Raw genomic sequence first — 12,059 nt, forward strand, 5'->3', positions numbered from 1 at the left:
TAGTTTTGCTAGGGCCAAATTAATGAGGTCTACTCAGTATGTTGTAGTATTGCTTGCCTGGAATATACATTTGTCTAAAATCAAGCTTGAAACGTTCCTAGTGCCATTGTGAGAAGTGATCTGCCCAAGTTTTAATGAGTCTGCTGGGACTGCTGTTGTTCTGGAGAGCCCCAGAGCCCATCACATAGTTGTCCCTTGACCCTACCCTACTCTTACAAAATCTTTAGGCACAAAATCAAGAATCTGCTGGAAGTTATTGGATTTTTGGCCCAAGGCTGGTCTGAATAATTTTACACTGAGATTCTACTTTTTTCATTAGTTCCATCTCAGAAGCCCTCTAAGATGACTTCTCATGACTTCAATCCACCTGAAGTTTATGGGAGAGAGGCAGTATAAAAATCTATTAATAGTGTGATGAGACAAAATAAATTGTTATACAAACATCTACAACAGACCAGATTTGATAGCTACATAGGTATTTAAAACATATGAGCTCATTTTACTTCTCATAATTGAGTCTTGGCTGGCAAGCAGTGATGTGTTATGTGCATCCTGCATATAATTTGAAGCCAACTTAATAGCATATCCTCTGTTTCAGGTGGAAGGCTACCCTCATTCACACTGTCTACTTGCCCTTTATTGGAGGGCCCCCAATTTTGAATGTATTAAAATTAAAATGTATTAGGGGTATATTTAAAGAAATATATTTAAAGAAATACATTTTGTAATATTCAATGTACTTAGGATTGCAACTCTACCAGCTGGTAGGCCAGATTCACAATCCATTAAAAAAATTGTTCCTAGCCTGTGTATGTAGCCCAGTGCTTCTGGGAATTGTAGTGGATGGGGGGGGGGGAGAGTCTTTGCCATAGTCAAATTGAAAATCCCCAGCTAATAGCAGCTAGAATTGAGTGGATTTAATGGGAAAGGGAGGAGCTAGGCCTCTAAAATTATACTACTCATATTTTTATTTATTAAAGGATTACATTGAAACTGCAACTGCTGCTCTGCTAAAAACCCTGTAAGATGTCTGCAAAAGGAAGATCTGTTTCAAAGAAACGAAAAATTGCAGATGAGCACCTTGTCTGTAATGACATATGGACTACTGAGTGTTGGAATGATACACATGTACAAAGAGCTGGTCCTGCCAACTCTAACTCCAATTCCTGATCCGGGAGGCCAGTTTTATTGAAACATAAAATTTACCTTTGCACATGCTCGTAGTTACACAAGGCTGCTCCTTGCATGGTTAAAGCAATGGAGGAAAAGTGCCCTGAGAAGTTACCTTGTGTTAATTGTGTCATTTTATCTGCATCTACAATCACCAGGCATGTTGAAGAACTAGAAGAAGAGCTGTATATGTTGTCAAGGCAAAATTTTTTGATCTTTTTACTATGGCATTAGAGGGGAGCAATAACATTATAGACACTGCTCAGGTACTAATTTTTATCAGGGGGATAGATTCCAACTTTCGAATTACTGAAGAATTGTGTGTACTGCAGAATTTCAAAAGCACCATAACTGCAGAAAACATTGAAGGTGTGTCAACCAGTAGAAAAACTTGGTCTGTGTTGGGATGAATTGAAAAGCATCACAACTGATGGTGCAAGAAATACAGTGGGAAGTAAAACTGGTAAAGTTGCAAAAATCAATGGAGAGATACTGAATTTAAATGGTAAACTCATGCAATTTCACTGCATCATCAACAAGCCTTGTATAGTAACATTCTTCATTAGGAAAGCATGATGTGTATTGTATCCAGCATTATCCACATTAGGCATCATGGGCTTTCTCATTGTCAGTTTCTCTCAGAGATGGGTGCAGAATATAGGACTGTATTGCACCATGTAAAAGTCAGGTGGCTTAGCAGATGCAAAATCCTCAAACCTTTTTTCAGTCTTCATCATGAAATTGATGACTTAAGGAGAAAGGAAAAAGCCAAGAAGCACTTTCTGACCCTGAATATATTTTTGATTTGGCTTTCTTAGCAGATATCATAGAGCATCTGAACACATTGAATCTAAGGTTGCAGGGGAAAGGAAAGCTTGTGTGTGACACGTATACTGATTTGAAAGCTTTAAACATTTTTGTGAAGTTAGTGAAGGCAACTTTTCAAAACTTATGCTGCAATGGACTAAAATTTGAGAGGGATGGGAATTTACAATTCAATGTTGAAAGGCACATCAAAGCACTGAACCTATTGCAGGTGGAATTTCCGAACAGATTCACTGATTCCCATAAGCTTGGAAAAGGAAATAAGAATGTTTCAGAATCCATTTGAAGTAGCACCAGAAAATATAAGTAACGTTTTTCAGATGGAACTAATTGATTTGCAAGCCAGTGATCATCCCAGAGACATTTAAAAAGAAAATCGTTACATTTCTATTCTGGTCTACCTGACATATTAATCAACCTAAGGAAATTTGGTGCAGGCATGTTCTCAGTCTTTGGCACCCCATTCATCTGTGAACAAACCTTTTCCAAGATGAAAACGGTGAAACTGAATTGTAGGTCAATGCTTACAGATAAACATTTACATGATATTTTAAGAGTGTCTGTCACAAACCTTGACTTGGCTAACAGAAAACAGCCACAAAAATAACACTGACTAGATTTGCATGTGTAGCTAAATAAAAGGATTCCATAGTAAAATATTGTTTCAAAATGCATTGCCTTAAAATTAGCATTTCTTCATTTATCTCTGAATGGAGAGCTCTAAGAAAACTGCCCAGTGAGAATACCTCTGAGAAAACTGACTAGCTCAAGGTCACCCAGCTGACTGTATGTGGAAGAATGGGGACTCTAACCTGGTTCTCCAGATTAGAGACTGCCACTCTTACCCACTATACCATGCTGCCTCCCAGATCAGTTTCTCCTGAAGGAAATAACAGCTTCAGAGGGGCAAACTCTATGGCAGGGGTGTCCAAACTGTGGCTCTCCAGATGCCCATGGACTACAATTCCCATGAGCCCCTGCAGCATCATGTTGGCAGGGGCTCAAAGGAATAGTAGTTCATGGACATCGGGAGAGCCAGTTTGGCCACTCCTGATCTATGGCATCATCTACTTGAGCTCCACCCAGCCCCAGACACTGCCTCCAAATCTTCAGACAGTTCTCAAGTTCTAGGCTGGATTTCTGCAACTTGCTCTGTGTGGACCTACTCTTATTCTTGATCTGGAAATTTCAGCTGGTGCATAATGCAGCAGCCAGGATTCTTATAGGAACGCCTTGGAGGCCCACACTCCAACAACTGTACTGGCTTCCAGTTAACTACCAGATCAGGTTTAAGGTTCTGTGGCGCAGAGTGGTAAGGCAGCCGTCTGAAAGCTTTGCCCATAAGGTTGGGAGTTCAATCCCAGCAGCCGGCTCAAGGTTGACTCAGCCTTCCATCCTTCCGAGGTCGGTAAAATGAGTACCCAGCTTGCTGGGGGGTAAACGGTCATGACTGGGGAAGGCACTGGCAAACCACCCTGTATTGAGTCTGCCATGAAAACGCTGGAGGGCGTCACCCCAAGGGTCAGACATGACTCGGTGCTTGCACAGGGGATACCTTTACCTTTACCTTTTTAATCACCTTCAAGGCCATATGCAATCTGGGTCCTGAATATCTGAGAAACTGCCTCTCTACCTATGCCCCCCCCAAAGAGCACAATGCTCCATTAACATCAACAAACTGGTGACCCCTGGCCCCAGGAAAGCTCATCTCTCATCGACCAGAACCAGGTCTTGGCCCCCACCTGGTGGAACGAGTTCCCAGATGACATCAGGCCCTGCTGGAGACAAAACAGTTCTGCAGGGCCTGCAAAAGGGAGTTCTTCCACCAGGTTTTCAGTCAAGACAAGTGAACAAGCCACCAACCAAAGCCCAGAGGGCCCCTCTTAGCATCCACTGTACTAATCAGGAAAAAAAAAATCACAGTGCAGGGAAAGCTGAGTTACCAATTGCTGAAAGCTGACTGTTAAATTACAAACTACTTTGTTCAATGCAAGTTCTCATTGTTCTCATGGTTAAAGATGTTATTACCTACAGTATTTAAGATGTTGATTGCATCACATTATATTATGAAAGTTTCCAATGTAAACTGCCCTGAGCTAAAAGGGAGGGCGGTATATAAATATAATAAAATATATTTTAAATAAGCTGGGGGTTGGCATCCCCTGCTATATGCAGAGGAGAATATGCAGCTGGTGCTTCAGTATTTGTAGCATGATCCTCAGTGGCTGGGCACTAAAACAAGCTGCTTGCTAGCAATTGGTCTTTCCCCCTTCTGTCCAGTTGTGGGTGGTGCTGCAGTTCATGTGAAGCAAAGGGTATGCTGCACATTTATTACACTTTACATGTTAGGAAAGACAAGCAGTGTATATAAGGTCTACAACAGTCAGTAAGTTCCCAGTTAATTCTTCCATACCCGTGCAAACTTAAATCTTTGCGCTTCACACAGTTTCACCTCACTAGTATTCTTTTTTTTGTGAGCCATCATTACAGCAGTTACTTGACTGACACCATCCAGCAGACTTCTCCTGATTGCTGATCTCAGTGATCTCTTAATACTGAGTTATCATTTTGTGTGATATGCAATTAGGAGCTACTTTAATGGGCAGCTGATGTGCTGCATTCCAGTGAGCCTTTGGTGTAAGAGTCTGGCGAAGGAGAGGCCAGAGGGGAGCTCCTTAAATGAGTTGGTCCAACACAGCAGCCTAGTCCATGGTTTGATAAATAGGATAATCACTTTCCCTCCTGCCCCTGGTAGTTAGTCCATAGTCCATAGATCCCAGACTATTTTGTGTATGCCCATGCACTAGAGGCTTGTCCTTGTTTTTGTTATCCTTTGTTTTTCTCTGCTGTCTGTACTTATTTGTACGTTTATTTGAATACTAGAAATTAAGCCCGCTGTAGATGAAATACAGCGGGCGCTAGAGCATAGGGAAGAAAAAGGGAGGGAAGGAAGCTTGAAGAAGGAAGTAGGAATGTGAATGAGAAAGGAGGGAAAGGGGTGGTTGAAGGGATGAATAGAAGGAAGGCAGGAAGTGTGTTAGAGAGGAAGGGGGAAAGAGAGGGAGGGAGGGAGGGAGGGAGGGAGAGATAGGCAGGAAGTAGATGGAGAAGTAGAGGAAGTCAGGAAGGAAAGAAGGAAGGAAGAAGGCAGGCAAGCAGATAGACGGACTTGGAGGGGCGTGGGGGGAAGGAGGGTTTTTTTTAAAGGGTCTGTGGGGGGGATTGGTGAGGGGGGAGCGATTAGGGGGGTGATTGGAGGGGAAGAGCGTGGGGTAGAGAGGGGTGGGAGCGTGGTTGGCAGGTTGGTGGGGGGCGTCGGCAGACGGCGATGTGTGGGTGGGCGGGCTGCGGGTCATGAATTAATCCAACTTGGAGCTACAACTGATTTTCCAGCAGAGTGGAGATGACTTCAGTCAGCTTTGTTCCAGAGTGTCCTGATTTTTTTGTCCCTCATTTGACTAACTCAAAATTTCTAAGTGGCAGCTATGTTACTGCTCTCTGGCAAAAAAAAAGCCTTTTATCTGAAATTTATACCTTACTGTTTTCCCTTCTTACGTTTGATCATCTCAACAACCCTGTGAGGTAGATTAGGCTAAGAATGTGGCCCAGGCCATCTGGTAAGTTTTCATAGCACATTTGAACGTTGTTCTCCTGCATTTTTGACACTGTACTGACACCATAGCTATCTAGCTTCTGTTTCTGTGGATGTTTTTTTCATGATTTCTACATGTGGCACATAAAGAGAGTAAAAATGTATTATTCTAGTGGCACGGTATGTGTAGCGTTCTCATGACCCTCCTGTTCTTTCGGTGATGCAAAAGCGTGATGGAATTCTAAAGGTTAAGACCGGACTCCTTACTGGATATCTTCATGTGCATTGTGCAAGGTCAAAACTACACCCAACAACCAGGGTCAGGTCCGGATTTTCCTATAGGTTAACTAGGCTTCAGCCCAAGGCCTCAAGATCAAGAGGGGCCTATATTCAAATTGTTAGCAAAATAAAAATTACACTATTACACCAATCGCAACATGTTTCATTTAACATATTGACATATATCACAGTAATGATGTATTTTATTATCTCTCATGTAATTTACAAACTTAAAAATGGGAGGTGAAAGGGCCACGTAAGTGGAATAGCCTAGGGCCTCTTTCCATGTAAATCCGGCCCTGACCAGGGTTGTTAATTCTTGTAACCAGTCCTTCCACTTGCCAAGGCGGTGACTGCAGAATGTTTATCCTCCACTGCTGCTGACAGTAGCCCCTGGGGAATGGTAGAGTGGGTGGTCTGCGCTGCGTTTGTGAGTCTTGCAAAGTCATCTGGCTACCTTTTCCTAATGCTGAGAACAGCAATGCAGTAGACTGAGGAATAGATTTGCAATCCCTCTCCCATGAGTATGTCTACGAGACCCCTGCCAGGAAAAGGCTTGAGACTCTGGCCATCCAGAGTACACTGGTATATCCTCTGAAGACTAGAAGTAAGCTATTTTATGCAGAATTAAATGACAGGTGAAGAAGGCTGGATGATAGAGCTCCAGACTGCAAATGGGTTCAAGTTGTTTCAGTGCTGCGACTGTCCCCTGTGAACAAAACTGGGACAACTCCGTGCACCTCCTGTAACAGTACAACAGGTTGTAAGAAACCGTTGCTAACTTTCTACATAAAGGGAAATTTTTTTAATGCAAGTTGTTATTGCTTTTAAATGAAGATATGAGCCTCCACCTATCCAGGGGTAGTCAACCTGTGGTCCTCCAGATGTCCATGGACTACAATTCCCATGAGCCCCTGCCAGCAAATGCTCATGGGAATTGTAGTCCATGGACATCTGGAGGACCACAGGTTGACTACCCCTGGTCTAAAGCAGTAGGGCAAATTCGACCTCCTTCTGTCCCAGAAATGGTTCTCAAGCCTGAGAACTGAGGCCGCGGCGTGTTTTTGAGCGGCTCAAAATAAAAGCAAAATAACAGAACCTTTGCTCCAGTGGGATCCTGTTTACATTACTGCGTGAGGGCTGGCCTGAAAGGGTTTCTTTTCATGGGAAGCGGAGTTGTGAACAGAGAGGCATTTTTGCCTTTCCAAAAAAGTGCATGGCCAAAAGAAGCAGCTGACATCATGGGCCTCTGTCGCGTTTCCCACACATTTTGCTCCTAATTACTGTCCTCCTGGACAGCTGAGCTGTTTCAAACGGGAAGCTGTTTACAGATAACGGCTTGCGACTGTGATGGGCCTGATTTGCTGGACGTCGGACAGCAGAAGACGGGTTGCCTTCGAGTTTCCAAGGGACTGAGCTGCTGGCAGTAGGAGCGATGAGGTTCATATATACAGCGTCTGTTCAGGCACGGGCTGGAACTCCGTCCCTGTTTTCTCAACAATCGTAAGGTATGTGATGTGTCCAGAGTCCGAGAGAAGCTGATGGGCGGCGGGGCGGGGCAGCTAATGCTTGCAGCACAGTGGCGTAAGCAGCAACCTTCGGGCCTTGGGTGCCAGCTGCTAGCTGCCCTTCAGAAGCCAAATATCGAGATGCTGTTGCGCTCAGAGCTGAGCTGAGGCTTCTACTGTTGTCTGATGCGTTGGCAATTTAGTTGAGTTTTGACTTAACACATCGACGTGGACAGAAGAGCCATTTGACGCCTCCGTAATGCAGCGAAATGAACTGAAATGTCTGTTCTTTGTGTTGCTTGGCTGTGTTTTCTGGCTTTGGTTCTGAATCGTTCTAAAATAGCAGGCACGTCTCTGTGCTTTTATAGAAGATTGTGTAGTGCATTTTACTGGAGGGTGTAGAGAAAGTAAAGCATGCGCAAAGTGAGAGGAAAAAAACAAAATTGGTTGCTGTTCTTCATAACAACCCATCTGGTCAAAAAGAACAAAAATGAAAAATATGCTTTCCCCCATCTCATAGAACTTGTATCTGGGGTGGCTAGGGGGTGGGCTGGGTTCCCCATACTGCTAATCCATGTATGATGTCTGGACTGCAGAAAAGAATTAAGGAGTATGGAATATTTTCAACGTCGTTTGTTTTTCCTCTGGCTTAATCTCTGCCTGCCAAAGTGTTCTTACTGGCCAGAACCTTGAGAAGTGGCTGGAATGAGAAATTACAAAGGGGGCACAAAAGATATTGTATAAGTATCAGTGAGATTTGAAAGAAGCCAGATTGGAAGGAAGGAGAGAGGGAAACCTCTGAGGTCAGTGGGCAGCCAGCAAAGGAGTTCATTTACTTCGTTTAGTGTATGACTTTCTCACTGAGACTCAGGGGGACCACACACTAAAAACTATGTAAAAGCTGTATTGTACATACAACCAAGACTCCAGTAAAATGGGATTATGAAAGAGTGAACAAAATACCATCTAATACAGACAACACTGCAACAAAACTGGTTTACCAGATGACTGAAGCAGTACAAAATGGAAAGTAATGAAAGCAACCAGAAATTCCACAGACACTAAATGTGATCCTATTTCCTTCGTCAAAGCCTTCCTGAACACTCCTGCTCTATAAATTCTGTGGAATGATAGGCATTGGGGGTGGGGGTGGTGTGGGGCTTTCCTGAATTCCCCAGGCTGGTTATTACACAAAGTGGGATCCACAACACAGAATGGTTGGTGGATAGTTGGTCTGAAGCAACACAACACAGTTTTATTCCCATGTCATCTTTAAGACCAACAAAGTTTAATTATGGGCATAAGCAACTACAGAGGGGTACCATCATAAGGTCCCCCTGCCCCATACTTATGCTTCTGGCTTTCTATCAGGAAAAGCATAACTGAGAGGTATCAATGCTCACAGCTACCTAGATATAGATCAAAATGGGTAGCTGTGTTAGTCTGTCTGTAGCAGAAGAAAAGAGTAAGACTCCAGGAGCCCCCTGAAGACTAATTTGTGGTAGGACATGAGTCACTGCTCACTTCAGATGTGGCTAGAATGTGAGTCCATCTGTTGGAAAGTGATTTCAGATGCCAAATGACATTAGCAGGCAAATGCCAACAGCAGGTGTGAGTGGATTAGGTGTGACATGCAGAGAGGTTGTAGGCATGGAGAAATCAGCATTGGTGATGAGACAGGAAACCTAGGTCTTGATTCAGTCCAGGTGGATGCACTGTGAGGACCTCTGTCCAGTAATTGGCTGCTGGTTGTGATTATTCCACAGTGAATACTTGGGCGATGTTCACTGCTGTTCCTGGTATTATTATCTCACATATGCCGTGGTATAGTATATGTAGTTCATGTTTAGGTGGGTTATATGAAAGAACAGAAGTGGCCCAAGGTCACCCAAAAAGCTTTAATGGATTTGAACCTGGGTGTCTCATATCCTAACCTAACCAGGATATTACACTAGTTGGCTGAGCCCTGTAGCAACCTGATCCTCAATTCCTCTTCCTTGCCCAATAGTATATGAAAGGCAGAGGAGATCGTTACATGTTTGTGTGAAGACTTGACTTCCCCTCTCTTGTCTTACTGTGATAGTGACCACTGCTCATGCTCTACCCTTTCTTTTGCTGTCCATGGCTAAGGGTGCTGATAGAGGCTCTGTGTGTGAATTTCTCAGTGCCCCATTCCTCCTGGCCAGCTAACTTTCTATACCCCTGTCAAGCAATTCTGGTCTATGCATGGCCAAACTGCCAGGTGCTCTGGGAGAAACCTTTTGGTTACAATCTGAGATCTTCAAGTGGGAAACCATATTTTTAAAAAATCTCAGTTTGCTAAAGCACCAGATTACGTTGAATGCTATATAAAAACACTACAGGGTTCTAAAGAAGTAAGAAAACCGATAAAAACAGGTATGGTTGCCAGCATTCCCATCCATGAAATCGGTACAAGCTCACTGGAACTTGGAAAAGAAAAGCTGGCCAAGACAGGCTTCCCTCCACTTTCTCACCATGCCCTAGTTCTTGGCTTATGTGTCCCTCCATGTGGCCAGACTTTTAACCCTTCCTGTTCCAACTGGGAAGATTTCTTTTCGACATATCCTGAAATTAGATTGTAGTATGTGCTGCCCAGAGCCTCTTGTGGTGCAGGTGGTAAGGCAGCAGACATGCAGTCTGAAAGCTCTGCCCATCAGGCTGGGAGTTCGATCCCAGCAGCCGGCTCAAGGTCGACTCAGCCTTCCATCCTTCCGAGGTCGGTAAAATGAGTACCCAGCTTGCTGGGGGGTAAACGGTAATGACTGGGGAAGGCACTGGCAGACCGCCCCATATTGAGTCTGCCATGAAAACGCTAGAGGGCGCCACCCCAAGGGTCAGACATGACCCAGGGCTTGCACAGGGGATACCTTTACCTTTATGTGCTGCCTTGCACCGTTTCCGCAAACCCTTTATGGACCAAATATCCAAAACCCCATCTACATTACCTTTTCCTGGCAGGTGAGTAAATGGTCATCTCCACCCTGGCTATGGGTCCCCATAAGGGAAAACTCATCTGTTCACAGAAATCTGAGTTTATTGTGTTATTCCCAGAAAAAAAAATTCCCTCTGAGATCAGGGTCTCTTGGAGTGTTCATTGAAGTATCTTCTATTCTTTAGTCATCACAAGTCCTACCAACTGAGTTGTTTGGGACCTATGCTCTGGGAAGCTCTATTTGAGGAAAGGGCTATATGATTAAAACAGGAAGGGGAAGCAAAGTTAGAGTAAGCTAAAAATAAAGGAAAGAAGTGGTGGAAATGGTAAAAGCAGAAAAGAGGCCTTTCAGTTAAGTGTATGTTAAAAAGAACAAAAAGGACCACAGGAGAAATCTAAGTCAAGTAAGCAAGAAAAGGGAAAACTGCGGAATTATGTCTGAGAAAAATCTGAGGAAATCAGGATGCCAGGGACTGAGGAGAGGCTGCATGTTTAAATGCTCTGGAGCAAACTGAGGTGAACAACCCTGCCACAGGACGGGGGCCGCTTGACTCTGGCACAGCTTGCTTCAGGCCACAATTGGTCCACCCCTGCTAGGATAGCCCTGTGAAGGTGAGGAATGGAAGGAAACGAGGATGGGGTGGGCAGAGAAAGGTGTCAAAGAACCTGTTCTGTAGACATTTGGGAACGGACTGGCTGTTTTTCAGATGATTCCAGAGGTGTGTGTGCTAGTCTGTTGTAGCAAAATAAATCAGAAGTCTTGTGACATTGTGACACCTTGAAAACTAATAACATTTGTTCCAGCGTGGGCTTTTGTGAGACGGGGCATCTGAAGACGCAAGCCTTGGCTCTCAGAAGCGCATGCTGGAATCCACGGTAGCTTTAAAGATGCCGCTGGGTTTATGTTTTGTTTTCTGCTTGAAAGATGAAAGCCAGCGCTGAAAATCCCCCTGTTCTCCTCCCTTACAAAAAGAGAATGGGCTTAAACAGTGGAAAGAGAATTTTCCTTGTTCAAAGCCAGTCTTTTTGGACTGGGGAAGCCAGAAGCGTAATTGGATGCATAAATACTTTCTAGGCCATAAGTTGCTCTTTTTGGGTTTCCAAGTCCCAGGCCTCCTGCGGCGCCCTTTAGATGCTTTCCCAGTGACAGTGGAGCTGCTTATCCTGTGACCAGCCCCTCGTGGGAAATGTTGAAGTGACCCAAATAGCATAGATGGAGGCTGATACCACAATTCCACGGGAAGCTGAGTGCCAGGCGCTGTCCATGTTCCAAAAACTAAGACGAGCATTACAAAACGAATCTGTCCTTTTCTTATAGCTGCAGTAGCCAGGCTGAGAACCATATTCCTTGGCCTTGCAAAACCACACTCTGAGCCCGGGATGGCATTTCTTCAAAATCTACCAAATGATCTCATGGGAAAGATACGCCCTCAAGGGAGAAGATGAGGTTTACCTATTCCTCCCATCCCACGGCAGCCCTCCAACTTTCCCCTTCCTGTTGTTCACAGAGGCCTCCATCCCCTAGGAGCAGCATTTCTGGCTGCAGGGGATTGGAAGTTAGGCTTCTGGTCACAGATTGTAGCTGAGATGCGACCTAGTGGGAACTTTCCATGGAAGCTCTACTCCACGGTCTTTCTACACATACCATTTGGGTGCAGGTGACATACACACCCTTCCTACTTGCCTCAAGGTCAAAAGGTGCACAGCTATATTGCGGGGTTTTGTAAGAGAC

At 44.3% G+C, this 12,059-nt stretch overlaps 1 protein-coding gene across 2 annotated transcripts in view; it reads left to right on the forward strand.

Annotated features, from left to right (window-relative positions):
• The first annotated feature begins 6,916 nt into the window (after nucleotides 1-6,916).
• The window catches only part of COLEC11 (collectin subfamily member 11), a 38,842-nt gene continuing 33,699 nt past the window's right edge, over nucleotides 6,917-12,059 (forward strand). The window contains exon 1 of one of the 2 annotated variants that reach the window (XM_077310201.1): nucleotides 6,917-7,374. The gene's annotated coding sequence lies outside the window, so the exon portion shown is untranslated. The remainder of the gene's footprint in view (nucleotides 7,375-12,059) is intronic. The other variant, XM_077310208.1, reaches the window with a different exon arrangement.

The sequence above is a fragment of the Paroedura picta genome, chromosome 1 (assembly GCF_049243985.1).
Source record: "Paroedura picta isolate Pp20150507F chromosome 1, Ppicta_v3.0, whole genome shotgun sequence".
Lineage (NCBI taxonomy): Eukaryota > Metazoa > Chordata > Lepidosauria > Squamata > Gekkonidae > Paroedura > Paroedura picta.